The following is a 14452-nucleotide window of genomic DNA, read 5'->3' as shown; positions in this document are numbered from 1 at the left end:
ATTAAGAAGTCTTTGAAAACAGAAAGCTGATGTACCTAATCTAAAAAACAAAAAAACAAACAAAAAAGCCCAACAATTCAAAGTTAGACTGTCACAAAATTAAATTAAAAAATCCTCCCACATGATGAAAGAGGAGTAAGGATGGTAATCTCTTTTGAATAAGCTTTCAATACACACTGACCATCCATGGAGCATGTGGCCACTGAGCACTTGAACTGTGACTAGTGGGAACTGAGATGTGCTACAAGCTTAAAGAATGCACCAGAAATCAATAGCTTACTATGAAAAACGATGCAAACTATATATACCTCCTAACTTTTACGTTTATATTGATTATATGTTGAAATTATTATACTTTGGATGCATGCATGCGTGCTCTGTCATTTCAGTTGTGTCCAACTCTTTGTGACCCCATGGACTGTAGCCCTTCAGGCTCCTCTGTCCATGGGATTCTTCAGGCAAGAATACCGGAGTGGGTTGCCACGCCCTCCTCCAGGGGATCTTTCCGACCCAGGGATGCATCCCTTGTCGCCTGTGTCTCTTGTTTTGCAGGCGGATTCTTTACCCACTGGGCCACCTGGGAAACTGGGTTTAATAAAAGAGGTTATTAAAATTACTCTCCCTTATTTCTATTTACTTGTAATGTGGCAAGGTGAAACTTCTAATAGTACACATGGGGTTGCATTACATTTCTACAGAGTGCTGTTTAGAGTTCTAAACTCTAGCAGTTAATAATAATTATATCTTAAAACAAATAAAAAAATTATGTCATGAAATATGTTTTCAAGTTATATGTAGAATAATGTCAGATTTCTTTTTTAACCTCATTTAATATTTAGTACCCAGATTGCCTTTCTTCTCTTGCTCTCCGAGCCTTTTGTCTTACCCTTTGTTTCAATGTCCATTCAGGCTTCTGCTGCTAAGACCTCCCAGCCAGCTGAACTGATTGATTATCCCCAATCAACAATAAATATGAAAGAAGGCACGTTTACAAATCAGAGGAAACTCCAAGAAACCTCTCTGTGGAGGCGAAATTTAAACTGAAAAGTAAAGCCTGAAGACAGTCATGTGATGTTAATGTGTGGGAGGTGGATGTGAGTTTGGAAGGAGTATTGAATGCAAAAAGCAAAGGCCCTGAGATGAAAAATAACTTGACATTTTTTAAAAACTGAGAAAACCTGGATGTGGCTAGAACCCAAGGAGTAAGAGAGAGTTGCAAGAGGTAAGAATGAGAAAGACAGGAGGAGCCCAGAACTTCAAAAGTCTCCAAGGGACAAAAAAGAGCCTGGACTTTATTTCTGGTACAATGGAAAGAAAACCTGCTGGATGGGTTTAAGCAGGGAGACGATGTGTTCTCATTTACATTTTAAGAAGATTACCCATGACAGTCCACTCGCAAAGAGGTGGACATGACTGAAGCATCCTAGCACCTACTATGCATGTCCATTCATTAAGTCACTCACAAATACCAGAAAATGGTGCTGGGCGGTATCTTATATATGTTGTCTGATTTAAGATTCTCAGGAACCCGATGATAGTTGATCTATTATCCCAGATTAGAAATGGGCAAAATAAAGCACAAAAAGTTTAACTTGTCAAGTGTTACTCAGTAGCTCAGTCTACTATCTAACTCCCTCTGACTGAAGTGCTTTACACACATCATGCCATGCCAGGACAGATAGTTTTCTGTAAATCAATGAACTGACTATCCCTAAGATATTTATTGCAAGACGGCTAAAGACATAGTACAACTAATCTTTCACAATTTTAAAATAGACTCACCGTAGTGAACACACTGTTCTAAACGCCCATGATTTGCAGTTAACTGTCAGTGAAATTAAAGTTTTGCGAGAGTGAATCATAGAGCTTTTACTGCAATCTTGAGTTGTTTGGACTCTATCTGAGAAACTCTGAAACAATCTGTTTAATGCATAACTTCAAATGCAGAAACTGCCCCTTTGAACCTGAAAGGCTGAATGTGTTTATCTCTTACAACCAGGGAAGAGGAGACTGGACCATTGAGAGCATCCCTCAAAATTAGTTTGACATTTTGGCACTTCTGCTATCAGCATGAATGGCGCTTTGCTGTATGTCTCTTTTCCATTAACTCAAGAGATACACAGTTTAGCAGTCTCTGAATTATTGTATATACTTTTGTATAATTTCCACGCTTTTATATAACCAAATTAAGGTGAGGCATAAATGCCTACACAATGTCCTAGGTCCAGCAGGGAGTAATAAGTCTGAATGAAAGATATATTTAAAATATTTTTCCAAAATTGCAAATATGTTATCTGCCCTGCTTTGGAATTCAGCTTAATTTGGCATTGTTCTTTGACTTCTGATAGTCTCAGTGACATAGACATGCACACCCAGAGGACTTCACTCTATGGCTACTTAACCCAAACATACCCATTATTCAAAGGCCAAGATGTGGAAATAGTATGAACATATGAAACAGATATAGGAATATATTTTTTTAAATATCAAACATATCTCTAGATTATTCAGAGAAGATTTTTCTTTCTATGTATTACTCACTGACTCGAGATGTTACCTTAAGTCACGCCAATATGTGCCATTTGTCCTGGCCAGAGGGCCTGCTCAAAAGGGAGGAGACATTAAGGGACCGGAGGATAGATGAGAGGAAGTATAGAGACAGGAAGTCTTTTTAGAGATCAACATAAGTGATTTGGGTTTTGGCCTCAGCTGATTTAATTTAGAGACTAAAACAAAAGTATACATGCACCTTAAGGAAGATCTGAATATTTAAGATTATAATAAAACTAAATATTTTGTCACCCTGCTGCTTTGAACTGAATTGTATCTCCCCAGCCCTCAAACTTTGTAAGTCCCAACTTCCAGTACCTCAGAATATAACTGTATTTGGGGATGGAGCTTTAAAGAGTGAAAGTGAAAGTGTCAGTCACTCGGTCCTGTCCAACTCTTTGTGACCCCATGGACTGTTGCCTGCCAGGCTCCCCTATCTGCGGAATTCTTCAGGCAAGAATACTGGAGTGGGTTACCATTCCCCTCTCTCCAGGGGATCTTCCTGACCTAGGCATGGAACCTGGGCCTCCCTCATTGCAGGCAGATTCTTTACTGCCTGAGCCACCAAGGAAGCCCCTTGAAAGAGTAGTTAAGATAAAATGAGTTCCCATGGGCGTATCCTCCATTCATCCAATATGACTGGTGTCCTTATGAAAAGAGATTAAGACACCATCACTCAGGAAGGGAAGACCACAATGAGAAGATCTACAAGGCAGAAGAAGAAACCAAACCTGAGCAGCAGAGGGAAAGACAGCAAAGCCTGGAGCAGGACGATGGGAATAGAATATATGGAGTGAGAGGATTATGTTTGAGAGCTTTCCATTATCTTTGAACTTCTCATGAGAAACTAAAAAATTAAAATTCAAAAATGAAGAACTTGATTAGACTGTTTCTTTTTTTCCCTTGGCAAATTAACTTCTACACATGTAAGACAAATGCAATACCTTATTCAGTTAGAATCAGGACAACTAAAAGAATATTCACAGAATCTAGAAAATCCTCTGAGATTTTGGCAGTTTTGTCAAATCATTCTATGGTAACTGTGAATGGTCATTTTCAAAATATTAACACTACAATTATATAATCCCCAACCTCTATCAGGGTCTGTTGTACCATCTACGGGAGCTCAGCAGGACACTGTCCCTCCCTGTCTGAACACTGAACACTGTAAGTGTTCGCCTGTACCTGCAGATCAACGCAGATATCACTTTCACACATTAAATGTACACACACACACAAGCCAAAAAAAATTTGCTCAAAACCCCAAAACCCGTATTTAACATTGTGTACACTTATCTCCAAGTCTCAGGGTCTTCTCATATTTGTCACAAGACAAATAATGTAGATGGAAACATTATAAATTCTCCATATGAAAGAATTCTATAAACTGTGAAGTTCAAGTATTATCAACATTGTTATTGTACAGATATTTATTAATGTTAGTGTGCACACACACACACACACACAGTCTAAATTCCATAGTATGACATCAAAAAGCCTCTATTTTCAGGTTTCTTCTCACTTTTGTGAACTCACTTTCTACCATCTTTTTCTGTTTTACACTGGAGCTTCATGAAAACACAAAAACAATGCTATTCCTATTTAAGACTAAAATATCCTTCATACTTCTCTTCTTTCAGTCAAATCCTATCCCTTGTATAAAAGTAAATTCATATAGGGAGATAATATTTTAAAATCTCATATCTGAAAAAGGCAAACGTTATAATATACATAGAACTCTTACAACTCAATAATAATAAGACAAATTGCTCAATTTTAAAAAGATGGGTGGAGGAGAAATTCCCTGGCTGTCCAGTGGTTTGGACTCCATGCTTTTACTCCCAAGAGTCGGGGTTGTTTCCTGGTAGGGGACCTAATATCCCACAAGCCATGCAGCACTGTCAAAATAAATAAATAAAATAACAAAAAGATGGGTAGGGAGCAGGGGGGGCGGGCACAGATGCATAGGTTTGAACCACCAAAGAAAGCAGCTTAATGGTACCTAAGCTCATGAAAAGATGCTCAGAATCACTAGTCATCAGGGAATTGTAAATTGAAACCACAGTGAAATCTCATCAGATACTGTTCAGAATACCTAAAATTAAAAGACTGGTCAACCAAATGTTCTTAAGGATGTGAGGACACTGGAACTCAAGAATTACTGATGGGAACATAAAATGGTACAACTACTGTGGAAACCTGTTTTTTCTATAAGATCTAGCCATTATACTGCTAGGCAACTACATAAAACAAATGAAAGCATTTATCCCCACAAACTCTTTTTAGAAGAAGGTTCAAAGCAGCTCTATTTGTAAGAACCAAAAACTGGAAACAGTTCAGATGTTTATTAATAGGTGAATGAATAAACAAATAGTGGCATAACCATACAATATTATGTCATTCAGTTAAAAATATTTTTTAAAAAGAATGAACAGCTTATAGATGCAACAAAATGTACAAATATCAAAATAATAACGCTGAGTGAAAGAAAGCAGACACAAAAGAATGCTCCATGATCCCAAGGATGAGAAAGTCTAGAAAATGAAAACTAATTTGCAAAAGCAGAAAGTAGATCAGTATTTGCTTCAGGACAGAGGACAGGGAGGAACAGGAGGGAGGGTTTCTGAAGGAGCTCAAAGCAACCTTTGGTGATGTTGGCTGCATTCACTGTCTTTACTGAGGTGATTATTTCATGGATAGATACACATATCAAAACTTTTTAAATTCTGCACTTTAAATGTGTGCAATTTATTATATGCCAATTGTACCTCATAAATCTGTTTCTTTAAAGAGGAATAAGCTTTAGTCCTTTATTCCTGGATATGCACAACAAGATGGATGAATCTCAAAATTATTATATGAAGTGAACAAAAAGCCATATACTATATGATTCTATTTATATATTCTGAAAAAGGCAACCCTAAGGAAAGAAATGACATGGGCAGTTGCTGGGGAGAGGTGGAGGGGGCTGGCTTCGAAAGAGGATAAGGGAATTGGGAGGAGGGGCTTGCAGAAAGGTTTTACATCCTCAGGGCAGTTGGCAGTGATTTTACGATTGCATACATTTGCCAAAACTCATTGAAGTGTATGGTTCAAAAGGATGGATTTTACTGAATGTAAATTATATCTCAATACACTTATCTCAATGCAATTATACTTCAATATCAGTAAATTATATCCCTTGACTTAAAAATAAAGAATTTATACATCCTGTGTAACCTAATTCATGAAAAACTAGTGGGCCTTCTGCTAGGTTTCTACAATACTTCTCCAGCACTCAACACTTACCCTTATAATAGTGGGCAGTAATTCTTTAATGCATATCCCTAACTAGACATGAAAATTTTAGGAGAGAATTTCCAATCATTGCTTAGTACCCAAAATAGAATCTAGCTTGAAAATCAGGTTCTCAACAAATGTTTTAATTCTACTATTGACATTTCACCTTCCTTCTTAAAGAGGAATACCAGACCACCTTACCTGCCTCCTGAGAAACCTATATGCAGGTCAAGAAGCAACAGCTAGACTGAACATGGAAAAACTGGTTCAAAATTGGGAAAGGAGTACGTCAAGGCTGTATATTGCCACCCTGCTTATTTAACTTGCAGAGTACCTCATGCAAAATGCTAGACTGGATGAATCACAAACTGGAATCAAGACTGCCGGGAGACATATCAACAACCTGATATATGCAGATGACATCACTCTAATGGCAGAAAGTAAAGAGGAGCTAAAGAGCCTGTTGATGAGGGTGAAAGAGGAAAGTGAAGAAGCTGGTTTGAAACTCAGCATTCAAAAAACAAAGATCATGGCATCCAGTCTATTCCGTTAATAGCAAATAGATGACAAAAAAGTGAAAACATCAGCAAACTTTATTTTCTTGGGCTCCAAAATCACTGTGGACAGTGACTGCAGCCATGAAATTAAAAGACACTTGCTCCATGGAAGAAAAGCTATGACAAACCTAGACAATGTGTTAAAAAAAGCAGAGACATCACTTTGCCAACAAAGGTCTGTATAGTCAAAGCTATGGTTTTTCCCATGGTCGTGTACAGATGTGAGAGTTGGACCACAAAGAAGGCTGAGGGCTGAAGAACTGATGCTTCTGAATTGTGGTGCTACAGAAGACTCTTAAGAGTCCCTTGGACTACAAGGAGATCAAACCAGTCAATCCTAAAGGGAATCAATCCTGAGTATTCATTGGAAGAACTGATGCTGAAGATGAGTAACTAATACTTTGGCCACCTGATGTGAAGAGCCAACTCACTGGAAAAGATAGTGATGCTGGGAAAGACTGAAGGCAAAAGGAAAAGGGGGCAGTAGAGAATGGCATGGTTAGATAGCATCACTGACTCAATGGCCATGAATCTAAGCAAATTCCAGGAGATATTGAAGGACAGGGAAGACTGGCTTGCTGCAGTCCATGGGGTCACAAAGAGTCAGACATGACTTAGCAACTGAACAATAATCTCCATTAAAGCTACTCATTCATTTAGTGGACACAAGCTATTAAACCTCGACTAAATACCCAAATAAAGAAGTGAGCAAGAATAACATATTTCTTATTCTCAGAGGTCTAACACTTGAGCCTAAGAGAATCATCATCAATCCTGCAACCACAGTATGTGATGAAGCTGGTAAATATGATAGGGAAAGAACAAGATAGAATTAAATTGGTATATTGGGGCAGGAGGTCAGGAAAGGTGGTATTTAAGCAAAGACCCACAAGAAAGGTGGAAGGTGACTAGAAGGCAGGGAGGGAAATGATGATGACAACGGTAGAGAGTTTTCCAAACAATAGATACAGCACTTTTGAAGGTGCAGAGCATAATGCCTTTGAGGAAATAGAAGACATTGCAGCTAAAAACTAAAGTAAGAGTTGTCAAGAAAAGACACATGAAGCTTGGAGTGGAAATCACAGACCAAGTTACACAGGGTCTAGTGATACAAGCACATTTGGAGTTCATGATAAGGGTATTAGGAATTGAATGAATGGTTTTAAGTAGAAGAAAAAAGACAACGTCAGACCTGTTTTCTCTATATCATTCTAACCACTATCATAGAGTTAAGACTAATCAGGAAGGGAGAACAGTTGGTTGCTGCAAAAATTCACATTAAAAATAGTAGTGCCTTTGCTAGAGAAACAAATCTTCTAGACAAGAGAACAAACTAGAGAAACAATCTTTTTCCTAAGTACTTGACAATCTGGCTCAAATGGCCAAATGAGGTTTAGTTTTGCCATACAAGCTAGGTTTTAAATTATGGACAATTTTTAGGACTATAATAGTTGAAAAACTACAAATCTATAATGACCATTATCAAATCAAAGCTTCCTGTACAATCCTAAAGATTTAAGGTCTGCTTCAATCCTTCATACTGTCTCATCTTCCTTATTCTACAGTTCTTAAAGTCAACTGAAAGAGCACCAAAAGATCTCTGAAGTCTACCTTATCCTCTTCATATCTCCATTTCCAGTGGGCAGTTTAGGTTTCCTACAATTCTCCTGTCTCTTATCTGTGCCTCTTTGATCCAACCTCCAAAATGTTGCCAATCAATTTTAAGAAAGAAAAAGGAGACAGAAAGCTTTCCTAACTCAACCTACTTATAGACTTTTGATGCTCCCCATTACCTACAGGACGTAGCTCAAACTTTTGTTACCCACATTCAGGATCGTCAGAATGGCCCAGTGCTCCTTCCCCTGTTCATTTCTTGCCATTTCACTTATTTCAAATGTAATCTCCTCTGCCCCAAACCCCTTTCTGACTCTTCTCTATTCAGGAAGAGCTAATCGGAAAATCACTTATTCTTCCATGAAATCTCTCTAGGACATTCAAGCTAAACGCATCTTTTGTGTTTCCATTTTCCACAGTATTTCTATTTACTGTACTAATACAAGAGTTATCACCCTATGTTATAGAGGGTTATAGGTGTTTGTCTTCCAAGTAGATTATCTGTGTTTGAGAGTGGGGACATTGATTTATTTGTGCCCCTATTCCAGGTATCTAGTACAGTGCATATAATTCCATTCCATTTAAATTAAAATACAGAGTTTATTTGCAAACTATAGCCATAATGTCAGAAACAAGAAAAGCAAAAGGAAAAAAAAAAATACTGGGACAGATTCCATAATCTGACCAAGAACACACACAAACTACAACACAGTATGCAAGCCGAGAGGAACAATACTCAAAGATTAAAAATATTAAAAAAATACTAAATTACCAGACCCAGATGGTGGTATCAGTAGGTACTTTTAAATGAAATGTGAATTCACTATCTAGATATCTATAACAATTTTTCGCTATCATCTATAAATGTGATTTTTCTATATTGAAATAGAGTGCAGAGAAAGGGTCAAATGTTCAACAAATAAAATGCTTGACTTAAGTAATAAAAGAATTAATCCACATATACTTTAAGAATAAAGACTGTTATTTTTACTTTAAAACTATTTAAACTGAGGCACAGAAATGTTAAGTAACACACAGGGATATACAGCTGGCAGAGGGCAAAACTGAAATTTGCATTAAAGTTTTGATAATTCCTCAGGCCATGTTCTAACCACTGAACTATATACTCAGGATGTTCCTTGTCTACACTGTTTACCTAAACACTTCATGAATTCAGGGACTACGTCTCTTATTCATCACTGATCTCTGAGGCCTACTAGAGGGGTTGGCAGAGGGGTGCAGGGGCCACCATAAAACTCTTGAAGTCTTATGCAATCTGTGTGCATGCTCAGTCACTGATGTTGTGTCCGACTCTTTGCAACTCCATGGACTGTAGCCTGCCAGGCTTCTCTGTCCATGAAATTTTCCCAGCAGGAATTCTGGAGTGGGTTGCCATTTCCTCCTCGGTGGGATCTTCCCAACCCAGGGGTTGAACCCACATTTCCTGTGGCTCCCGCATTGGCAGGTAGATTCTTTACTTGCTCAGCCACCTGGGAAGCCCCTGTGTATAATCCCTTTAGAGACAGGGTCAATAAAAGCGGGTGACACTTATTAACAACAATCAAGTAGCACTGTAGATGAATTATCTCATTCTATCCCAACAATAACAGCAACACAGAATACATGTCAGGTACCTAGTATATGCCAGGCATTGGTCTAAATGTTTGGATGTATTATTAACATATATAATCATTATATCAATTCTACGAGACAGATGTTATAATCACATATACTTCAAAAATGAGGAAACTAGGCTTCAAAGAGCTTAACTTGCCCAATTGCCCCAGCTTTTGTCCCCCTTTTAGTAAACAGCTGGGCAGGAATAGACGCACCCCTGTGTGACAACAAAGCAGTCTCTCTAGGCTTACATCCCATGAGGTGGTCATCCTCAAAGACCTTCATGTCCCCCAAAATGTTAAGAGAATCACAAAAAAAGAAAAAAAAAGTAATTCCCTATGCATTTTCCATAAGGTCATCTTGATAAAAATCAAAGGTTTTCACAGCAACACAGTATCAGAAGCTATGAACTAATTCTCCCGTATAGAGAGCATTCTGTCTCCTTATGTATTAAATACAAGGTAGGAAGTACAAGTATAGCAGAGGATAAGATGGTTGGATGGCATCACTGACTCAGTGGACATGAATTTGAGCAAACTGGGAGATAGTAAAGGACAGGGAAGCCTGGCATGCTGCAGTCTATGGGGTCTCAAAGAATCAGGCACAACTTAGCCACTAAACAACAACAACAGGAAGTCCATATCATAAAGGGAAAGTTTTTCTTTAAGGGTTATCCATGATGAATGGGTAAGATAGTACTGAGTTTCAAAGTTACTTATATAAACATGCAAATATGCATACATGGAGCAGGATTGTTGCTGTTCCTTACAGACTTCTGTGACCTAGAAGTGCTTTCCCCCAGGAATACTTGGTCAAGAACAAGGAGACCTGGCAAGGTCTGTGGGGTCTAATCAAGGTATCATTCCTCATGCCCCCTTCAGCTGGGCAGTCCTGTGCAGTGAACAAGTGAGGACTTCTAAGGTGCCAAGGTCACTCCCATGGCTTAGATTCACAATGCCTGGACTTGAATCCCCAGTTTTATCCTCTGTAGATGTGTGACCTTAGTCAAGTTTTTAAATTTCTCTGCCTCATTTTTCCCATCTGATTATGGGGAGAATATTAGTATTAGCTGCAGAGATTTGTTTAAAGAATGTAAGAGAAAAAATTCATAAGAATGGCTGAGAACAATATGTAACACGTATTAAGGATTCAGTAAGTTTCAGCAAAAAACATATATATTATTAAGATTCCTAAATAGTTCTCCCAAGTGTAAGAGGAAGCCGTATGTGAAGCACTTTATGACTCTGTGTATGAGCTGATTAATAGCAACAGGGGAAAATTTCTATGGGGAGAGTAGACAGAGCAATTCTGCAAGGACGTATGTATGTATGTACAATGATGTATCACTGTACACTCAGTTGTTCTGTTTGCATGTATAGTTTCCTAAGGACTCCAAACTACAATATCTCGCTTAAAATTATGTTTCATTTCTAGGGATGTGAATCCTCTTACAAAGGTAGCAAACACATAAGTCAAGAGCCACACAATCACAACAGCAACTATTAGGCTCGCCAGAGTCACATGTTTGTAACATTAAAATTCTTACTTAGCATGCACCAGTATCTCTAGCCATTCAGTAAATGGATAGTGACTAATAGAGTGGCTTCTTCTACAAGCTCAAAATAAGGTGATATTTTAATATGCATTTAATTCCTTTTCCACTTTATTACTATATTATCAAAGCAAAATTCTCAAGCTCTCCAAGTTAGATGTTACAGGGCTGGTTATATAATTTCCAAATATTCAACTCTGTCAATGAGAAATCCACTTTTCAACAATCAGACTGGCAACATTTTAAACAGATCGTTACTATCCAGTGTTGGCAAGAGTAAGGTAACCACACTGTGGATACTTAGGAAGGGTCTTTACAATATCCATCGAATTTAAAGTGAACATCCCCCTGGAACTGGTAAATCTCTTCTCAGAATAAATCTTCTGTAGTATTCTTGCAGAGACAATGTACACAGATAACCACTGCATCACTCTTTGTAATAGTAAGAAACTGGAAAATCAAAGTGAATATTCTGGGGGATATCGGTTGGCTGGTTACATTAGGCAGTTACATTTAAAAAGAAATCTTCATATACTGACAGAAATATTTGAGAAATATTAAAAGAAAGCAAATTTCAGAACACTGATAAATGAACCATTATCCAGTTTTTTGAAATAATGAAAGATTCCTGTGGTTATACATGGGAGGGAACCCCTGATGGCTCAGCGATAAAAAATCCACCTGTCAATGCAGGAGACCAGGGCTTGATTCCTGGGTTGGGAAGATCCTCCAGAGAAGGAAATGGCAATCCACTCCAGTATTCTTGCCTGGGAAATCCCATGGACAGAGGAAACTGTGGGCTACAGTCTACAGGGTCGCAAGAGTTGGACACAACTTTGTGACCAAACCACCACTACCATACCAAATCAACAACACATATGGATAGGAAAGAGGGTTCACTTTATATTTTACTATAATTTTCTTGTTGCTTTATAAGCAAGTAGTACTTTTAGAATTCAAAGAAAATAACAAGAATTTTCAAAAGAAACAGGGAACGCAAAGTTATTATTTGCATTATTATTTGCAAGTGTAAAAAAAAAAATCTTAGTCATCCCCCAAATTAATTTCTGCTATCCCATATGCTTATAATGACAACTGAAGAATAAAATGCTTATGAGATCTTAATAGACACACTCTAGTTTAAAAGGGCTTCCCTGGTAGCGCAGATGGTAAAGAATCTGCCTGTAATGCAGGAAAGCAGGGTTTGACTCTAGAGAAGGGAATGGCAAACCACTCCAGTATTCTTGCCTAGAGAACTCCATGGACAGAGGAGCCTGGCCAAATAATGCATGGGGTCGCAAAGAGTCAGACATGACTAAGTGACTAACACACACACACCTTCATAAAGCATGATGAGTAACATTCCCTATTTGTAGGCCTATAAATGGAGCTGAGGAGGAATGGGAAGAAGAGAACAAACAGCCCTTCACCTACACTTTTGAGAAGTGAAAAATAAGTAGTTTACCACCACTGGCCACCTTCTTTCTCCACCTTCTCACCCAAATGGTACCAGAGAGGAGCCCAACCCTTCTAGGCCACTGACTTCAAACACAATAAATAAATAAATAGATCAGGTGACTTGACTGACAGTACTGAGCACAACAGATGAAAACAGAGGGAAGTGTGCTGAGAGGGTGGGGACAACAAGGTTATTATGAAAAAACTGGTGCTAGCTGGAAGGGAAGAGTATTGCACCAATGAAGAGAAGATACATATGAAATGAAGGGAAAAGCAGGAGAAAGTAACAAAACAAAAGCAGAAAATGTTACTATTTATGAGGAGTTTAGTTTTCAGGACATCCTGTGAAGTGGACAGCGGCCAGTAGTCTGCATTCTCTAGGGCTGCCCTCATAGGAAAGCTGACTGAAGGCAGATTTGCTTGTTGGAGAGGGGTCCTGTAATTGATTAGAGCAAGTCTTAGAAGAGCAGCACATCAGGTATGAAGCCCATTACATTCAATTCGAAGATCTTATCACGTGCTGGGCTATTCCCGTTAGACAAGGAGTGATTATTGCTTAACCTGTACATTGTTTAAACAAGCTTCCAAAGGACATTTCTTCCCAAAGGAAGCTAAGGTGATTTAAATTGAATTATGTATATATATATAATTCTATATAACGATTATATATATATATGCACATACATGTATAGACAGACAGAAAGACATACACCTACATTCTTCATATAATCGCCCCAGAGGCATCACCTGAAGATACCCACTCTCAAAATGTGTCTAAGAGAGAACTGGCAGAGGCTGAGACGGCAGCAAAGGCCTGGAGTGATGCTCTAGGGCCAAACACCTCCCTACAAACCTCCGAGACCCAAGGAATATCCCAAAGCCCTGGCCTGGCCCCAGGCTACAAAAAAAAAAAAAAACCTCCACCAAAGCCCCCAGAGACCTGGCAACCACGTGACTCGCCGACAGACACCGAAAGTTCCTCTGCCAAACACATCCAACTTTTATTTTCTCCTTTTCCTGAGTGACCGGCTGGCGCATCCCCCCCGCTGCCTCACCTCCGGCCCTTTCTTCTTCCTCGCACTTCGGGCTGTGGGAGGCCTCGGGGTATCTGCTTTCAAGCTCGAGTGGCCTAGGGGGTCCTAAGGCTCAGCCCCTCCCGGGCGGGCGTCCCCGGTGCAGCCGCGGGAGGGGAACCGAGCGTCCTCCGATCCGACCCCGGCCGGGGGGCGGCAGGCTGGGGCTCAGCCGCTGGGCTCGGGGGCGCGGCGGGGAGACTTACCTGCGCGGAGCGGCTCCCGGAGCTCCCGCGTCGCCGTAGCCGCGCGGCCGCCGCCACATCTCCCGACGGCAGGTCCCCCCACCCGCCCCGGCTGCGGGGGTCCCGGGCCGCACTTTTTCCCAGCCCGGGAAGGAGGTTTGCGAGCGCCGAGGTGGAAGGTGGGGGTGGGGCGGGGTGATCGGGGAGACGAGGCGTAAGGATGTTGTTTTGTTTGTTTGTTTGTTTTTCCGGATCGCTAGCAGATACTTTAGACCATATGCTGGGAGGGTATTAGCTCGGCTCAATGGCGACAGAACAGCGGCCTGACTCTCACCGTCCGATCGATTTACTAAACAAACTGAAACGTGGGTGGGGATGTTAAACAGTAACCAGCGGCCTCAATGAAAACTGAAAGCGGCGAGGCCGCCACCGCCTCGGCGCGCTCGTTTCCCGGTTCCCAAGGCCCCGGGGCGAGCGGCGGGCGGGCTGGCGAGTCCCGGAGCCCTGCCCTCGTGGACCCGAGCGGCTCTCCCCGGGCCTCCCGGAGGCCTCCATAGCGGCGAGGCG

The 14452-nt window shown here is 40.2% G+C and overlaps 1 protein-coding gene across 1 annotated transcript in view; it reads right to left on the bottom strand.

Annotated features, from left to right (window-relative positions):
* Positions 1-14239, bottom strand: part of HNF4G (hepatocyte nuclear factor 4 gamma) — a 127535-nt gene extending 113296 nt beyond the window's left edge. Inside the window, exon 1 of the mRNA XM_043484138.1 lies at positions 13907-14239. The gene's annotated coding sequence lies outside the window, so the exon portion shown is untranslated. The remainder of the gene's footprint in view (positions 1-13906) is intronic.
* Between the last annotated feature and the right edge of the window lie 213 nt (positions 14240-14452).

The sequence above is a fragment of the Cervus canadensis genome, chromosome 12, assembly GCF_019320065.1.
Source record: "Cervus canadensis isolate Bull #8, Minnesota chromosome 12, ASM1932006v1, whole genome shotgun sequence".
Classification (NCBI taxonomy): Eukaryota; Metazoa; Chordata; class Mammalia; order Artiodactyla; family Cervidae; genus Cervus; species Cervus canadensis.
The sequence above is the reverse complement of the archived record's forward strand: the minus strand, read 5'-3'. Positions and strand labels throughout refer to the sequence as shown.